Source organism: Capsicum annuum, chromosome 2 (genome assembly GCF_002878395.1).
Source record: "Capsicum annuum cultivar UCD-10X-F1 chromosome 2, UCD10Xv1.1, whole genome shotgun sequence".
NCBI classification, from domain to species: Eukaryota; Viridiplantae; Streptophyta; class Magnoliopsida; order Solanales; family Solanaceae; genus Capsicum; species Capsicum annuum.
The window spans coordinates 15934018-15940482 of NC_061112.1; positions in this window are offsets into that span (position 1 = coordinate 15934018).

Genomic DNA, 6465 nt, shown 5'->3' on the forward strand with positions numbered 1-6465 from the left:
GAGAGATTATGGAGGATATGAATATAGCCATAATTAAGAGTTTTATGGGAATGATAGCTACTATTCTAAAGGATAGTATAAGGAAAATGGTGAGTGTAGTTCTTATGGAGAGTATGGGGTGGAGGAAGAACCTTGTGATGGTTCTTATGAGGATAATGAGGCATGTGATAATGATGATGCAAGGTATAACCCTTTCACTTATACACCTTATAATAGTCATGGTAAGAATGTACTTTAAGAGTGTGAAGATTCGTATTCCTCATCTTGTGGTACTTCTTATCAAAGCCAAATTGGTGTTATTGGTTATTCTACCTTTTGTAAAGTTTGCCCCATGGGAAGAAAAGAGTATGCATCACCAATTCCTAGGGCTACTACCTTTATTCTTTATTGTTCTGGTGGTCAAACATCTAGAAATAAGAACTAAGGTGGATATAGAGGGTATAGTCAGGGTAATGATCTACCTACCCTTCCTATCCTCAAAGAAGAGTGGAATCCCAAGGCTTATCTTGATTAGGAAGGTCAATTTGATAGGTTCTTCAAGAGTTATGATATGAACGAGTTTGATCAACCCACATATGCCATTAAACACCTTAAAGGTCGAGCATTGAGTTAGTAGAAACTTGTAAAGGGATCTACCCAAATGTGGAGTTCCATGAAAAGATACTTAAAGGCCCTCTGTATTCCAAAATGATGTTTAAAGCTTTACAATGTTGATCCAAGAAGGAAAGTTTGGGCAATATAGGTGAATATTTTTGGGGTTCTGTGATGCATCCTTGTTCTTGATAATTACTGTTATGCAAATTACATCACCCCTTCTATGGCTGACAATCTAGGGATGCCCCGAGTGTCTAATCATTTTCCATACTTCTGGGAAGGCCATAGAGTTTTTGAGAGTGTTTCTTTCACAATCACAACACTTGCACCATGTAATCAAAAATAGCACCAGTAAGAATATCTTACACAAAAAAAAATTGAGCCAAAAATTGAGAATTTCTCCCACCCCACACTTAAAAATCTACTTTGTCCCTAAAGTAAACTTTTAAAGCAAAAGATATAAATCCTCCCTGAGTTCTTTAGGCCTAGCTAGTAGCATCTTTTAAATATCAAGAGGATCCATGAGATCCCACACTCAGTTTCCGCCATACTTCTTAGCTCAGGTTTATGGTACTCAGACTTTCCATCAACCTGCGACTCAACAAAAATAAAAACCACGTGAAATAAAAAACTATAAATAAAACAGACCTACTTAAATTGGGTTGCCTCTTAAGCATCACCTGATTTAGTGTCGCGGCACGACCTAACTACGACTTAGTCATTCTCTTTTCTTCTCTTTCTCACACTTGGCCTCCATCTTCTTAATACCTTTACCCCTCTTGGGAGTAAATTTTCAAGAGCAGTAGGTTTTTCAACTTTAGCCTTTTCAAGCTCATCAATTAGCATCAAATCAGGCTTAGGTAGTAGAAGTTTAGGCTGCTCAATTAGGTATTCCAAAGAGGTCTTTGGTGGACTAGCCACCCCACACTCTTCTACTTCAATTACATTGATCATACACAAATCTTTATATTGGGATGTTAGTGTGGGTGCTTTGTATATATCAAATACCACCTCTTCATCCTCTACCCTCATTTTGAGTGTGCCTTCTCTAACATCAATCAATGCTCCTCCAATTGCTAAGAATAGATGCCCCAAGATGATTGGTACATGTTTGTTTACCTCAAAATCAAGAACAATAAAGTCAATAGAAAAATAAATTTACCAACCTTTATGAGGACATCCTTAATGATTCTTTTGGATAGGCCACGGATCTATCTACCAGCTGCAAAACCAACTTGGTCGATTTAGGCTTTCCCAAACCCAATGTGTCAAACAGAGATAGGGGCATCATATTTATGCTAGCCCCTAAGTCACTCAATACATGGACCACTTTACTCCTAATTTGGATAAGGAGAGTGAACTTCCCCAAATCTCTCAATTTCTTAGGGATTTTCTATGTCATCATAGCGCTACACTCTTCAGTGAGTTTTATTGCCCCTATATCCTAAAATTTCACTTTATTAGAAACCATATCCCTCAAGTACTTTTTATACTTAGGCATACTCTGCAAAACATCTACAAAGGTAAATTAATGTGAAGCCCTCTGAACGTGTCAAAGAACTTCTTAAACATTGCATCCTCCTTCACTTTCATGTGATTTTAAAGAAATAGTAGTGGCGGCACTTGCATCTTTTCTAGTTTAGCAACAACTGTCTCTTTCAAGTACTTATACTTTCTTGACTTATCAGCAGCTTTTTCAGAAACCTATTCGGGAGTCAAATCTACATATACCTCTTTTATTGCTTTGGGAGGTTCTTCTTAAAGCTCTTTACCGCTCCTCAAGGTGATTGCCATAACCTTCTTTGGATTTTCTATATTTTCTGGTAAACCACTTTGTGGCCTAGAATTTAATGCTTGTTGTATCTTCCCCACTTGAATCTCTAAACTTCTCTGAGCAGCTTGTGAATTTTTCATGTCTGCAGATAATTATGTCTAACTAGCTAGGAGCTGCTTCAATATTTCTTCCATGTTGCTAGATGACTGATTCCTTTGTGCCTGTGGTTGCTGAATTTGTAGTTGTTGGGCGTTCCATGGCTAAGTCTGCCACTTCATGTTGCAAGCATTACCATAATTTGGCCTTTGAGCATTGCCCATATACATTATTGATTTCAAATTTAAAGCACACATGGAAGCTACATGGTTGTTATTCCCACAGATTTGACACTAACCTACAGCTAGTTAGATGGCATTGACTGTGGCTTCAGGTTGTGGAGCTCCTAATTTTAGGCTGCTGAACTGAGTGTTTATCATATTCAGCAATGCTGCAACCTGATTTGATAAGGCAATGAACTGGTCTACCTCCAATACACCCGCAATTCTTTTCGTGGAACTTCTAGAATCTGAATGCCATTTGGGATTTCCTTGTGTTATGTGGTTCAACAATGTGTACAGCTCATCATAAGTCAGCTCCAGCGCTTGACCACCTGCAGTTGAATCTAGCAAAATCTTTGTATTGTGATCAAGTGCTTCTACAAAAGTATAAGAAAGTACCTCATTGGATTGTTAGTGATGTGGATAATCCCGAAAAAGTGCCTTAAAGAGTTCCCAAGCATGATAGAGGCTTTTATCAGGCTTCTGTTTGAAGCTCACTATCTTACTACAAAGCCTAATAGTCTTGCTAGATGGAAAGAAACTGATTAGGAACTTTTTGGCTAAGTCATCCCATAATAGCCTAATAGTGAATGGGGAAAAAGTGTCAGCCTTACATAATCTATAGTCACCCTAGTCGGAATGAATATATAAGTAAGCTTGATGAAATTTGCAAGCTAACTTGTGGATCCTCGTGTGAAAGCCCTGGAAACTGCCCACTACTGATTAGATGTTGTACCATATTGTTCTTAAACTCAAAATTCCCTCCAGCAGCTGTATTTGAATTAGGGAAGTCAAGTTCATCGAAAATGGGACTGCCACTTCCCTAACTGTCCTGCGTGCTTGTTTTTCTACAGCCATTGGAGCAGGAACTACTTGGTCTTCTTCTGTTTGCAGAAATTGGGGGAAATGAATTGTGTCTCTCCTTCATTGATGGAAGTGTTGTTCGGGTTTGAGGATTGGTTCAACCGAATCCCTATCCCTTTCCATCTTTCTAACCTTAAAACATATTTCCTACAATCACAAAAACAAGACCAAGCATAAAAACACCAAATAAATTTAAAAGTAAAACTAAAATAAATAGTTGCTAAATTATAAGTCCCCGGCAACGGTGCCAAAAACTTGACAGTGCCCAAGCGCACACCGAAGTGTACGTGATCTACCAAGTAATATAGTGGCCTTCAAGAAAGTCAAGTATCGATCCCACAGGAACTTATTTCAACAACGATTTAATTCTAGTTCACAATTTAGATTAATCTAGCGCACAAGTATCTAAAAAGAGTTTTGAATACTATAAATAGAAAGTAAAGCAAACAATGCGTAAATAAGAGTCTTGAAAAAATCAATGGAGTAAAGCCCAGGGTTAAAGAACTTTGAACAATCATACTAAGTTGTTGAACTTCATTAGTTAACTTACTTATCTTGGTTGGTAATTCGTAGGGTTAGTTACGTGATCATGGTCTTCCGACTTCTAACCGTTTACCTAATTTGGACATTACAACTACATCATTGAGTGGGGATGTAATAATCCAATTAAGTTATTAAAGCTATCAGCCTACATTTGAATCAAGTAAGGCTCCTAAGTACATCCCTGTCCTAAGTGCTAAGTTCAATTCTTTATTTCATAAAAGAATAAAAACCCAAACTTTGTTTATTCCCATATTCTATCTCTCTATTCCCTCTCCCGAGATCAAAAGAGTGACAATAGATGTATTTTTGGGTGATCAATCCATCAAATAATTAAATTAGGAATAAATAAACAAACAATAATGATAAGAAAATTAAAAGAATTTAAATCAAAACAATAGTACTCATGTTCTTGGATTTAACCCTAGAAAGAGTGATGTGCGAGCTTTGTGCTAGTACAATTAAGACTTTTAACTCGGAATAATTGTAAATTCTTAAGTAACTTTTATCTTTTTTAATTATATTCTCTGTGACATTGTAGGTAAGTTAAGTGCATGAAGACCTACGACAACTACACATCAAGAAGGATAAATTTTGAGAAAGTAGATATATAGATTACAGTTGACGACTTGTCTGATAAGTCGTCAACTTTGTAATAAGCCGTCAGAGAAGTAATCAGTTGAAAACAGTGTGTAGGAGTTGAAGTGAAGAGTTGATGACTTAACCTGATAAGTTGTCAACTTCCTAATAGGCCATCAGATTACGTCGTCACCTGTAAGCAGCAAACATGAATTCAAAAGAGGAGTTGACAACTTGGTCTAATAAGTCGTCAACTCTCTGATAAGCCATCAGAGAAGGTCGTCAGCTATGCATAAAAAATCTGGGATTTGAAATTTAAATCCAAAATTAGCTCGAGTATTTAAGGCAAAGTGTTAGGTTTTCACAGGCATCTTGAAACTTACGTAAAACAGCAGGTTTTTGAGAGTTTTATCTTAATTTTTGGAATCAAGTTTTTGGGATTATTATTGTGGTTTTGAGAATTCTCTTGTGATTTAGAAGGAAGAACAATCATATATATTTATCATTTGTAAGTTAACAACTATCGAATTATGAATTCAATAAATGTTGTTTCTTTCTATATTATGAGTAGCTAATCTTCTTAACCCGAGTTGTGGGATCTATGAGTTTGGTCTAGTAAATTCATTAGTTGATCAAGATTCTCAAGGCACTAGGAACTTCTTGATAATCCTTCTATTGTGCATGTTGTCTATTGGTTGCAAAGAATAGATTAGACCTAATTATTGATTTGCTTGAAGTAAGAAATAAATCTAATAGGAAGTGAATTATCACCAGGGATTTGGAAGCGTTAAACTTTCATCTAATTATTAACCATGCAACAAGATCAATTAACTCGAGATAAAATCAAGTTAAGTTTATGGATTTCCTAAGTTCGAAAGAATTAGGTAATTGAATGTCTAAATAGGTTGAGAGACATTTGGATAGTGCTTTGATATTTGATAGTCTGTTATTCCTACATGTCATAAGAATATTGAGCCATAACTAGTGTATATCAAGTGCCAATACTCATAGTGAACCCAACCTCTGGTTTTCCCATAACATTAATTTGAAATATTAGTTGCAAGTTGTTGAATCGAAGTGAACAATAACTTTTGTTTAATCTCTGAAACCCCCATTTATAGGAAGCTATTAACTATTAGACTATTGACTCACGAATAACTTAAATTAACATCATATTCCCTTTGGGATTCAACCCCAACCTAGTTGGGTTATATATTTGACAACGACCAGTTACTCTCTCGTAAGAGAGGTGTAATTTGGGTGTATCAAATTTTGGTGCCGTTGCTAGAGAATATGGTCGTCAATTGAGTATATTTGTGATAATTGACTCATAGTTAAGATTTTCTAAGTTTTATGTTTATTTGTTGTTTTTGGTTTTTACAGACTTGGTGTTGTATATGCCACAAACCAGAAGGTCAGGGGAACCACTATTACCTTTTAATCCAAAACCACAGTTAATTGGAAGAATGGCAGGTCAACAAAAAGCAGATAGACTAGCCACTCTGGCTAGGGCTTAGCTGAATCAACAAAATAATGGTCAAAAAGTGTGTCATCCTAATCCAGATAATGAGGACTTGTGAGACAATGATTTGTTGAATCCTGCTAACCAAAGGCGTGTAGAGAATTTGGTTGCACCTGTGAACTATAATATGAATAGAAATCTTCCTTTCAGAGAAACACACAATTGGTAGCCAATGCAATTTAACCTTGAGGAGGATGACAATGAGATGGATGGAGCAGGTGTAATCGGAGCTATTATTCCTCCATCTTTGGAACCCGGAGCTAAGTTCAACATCA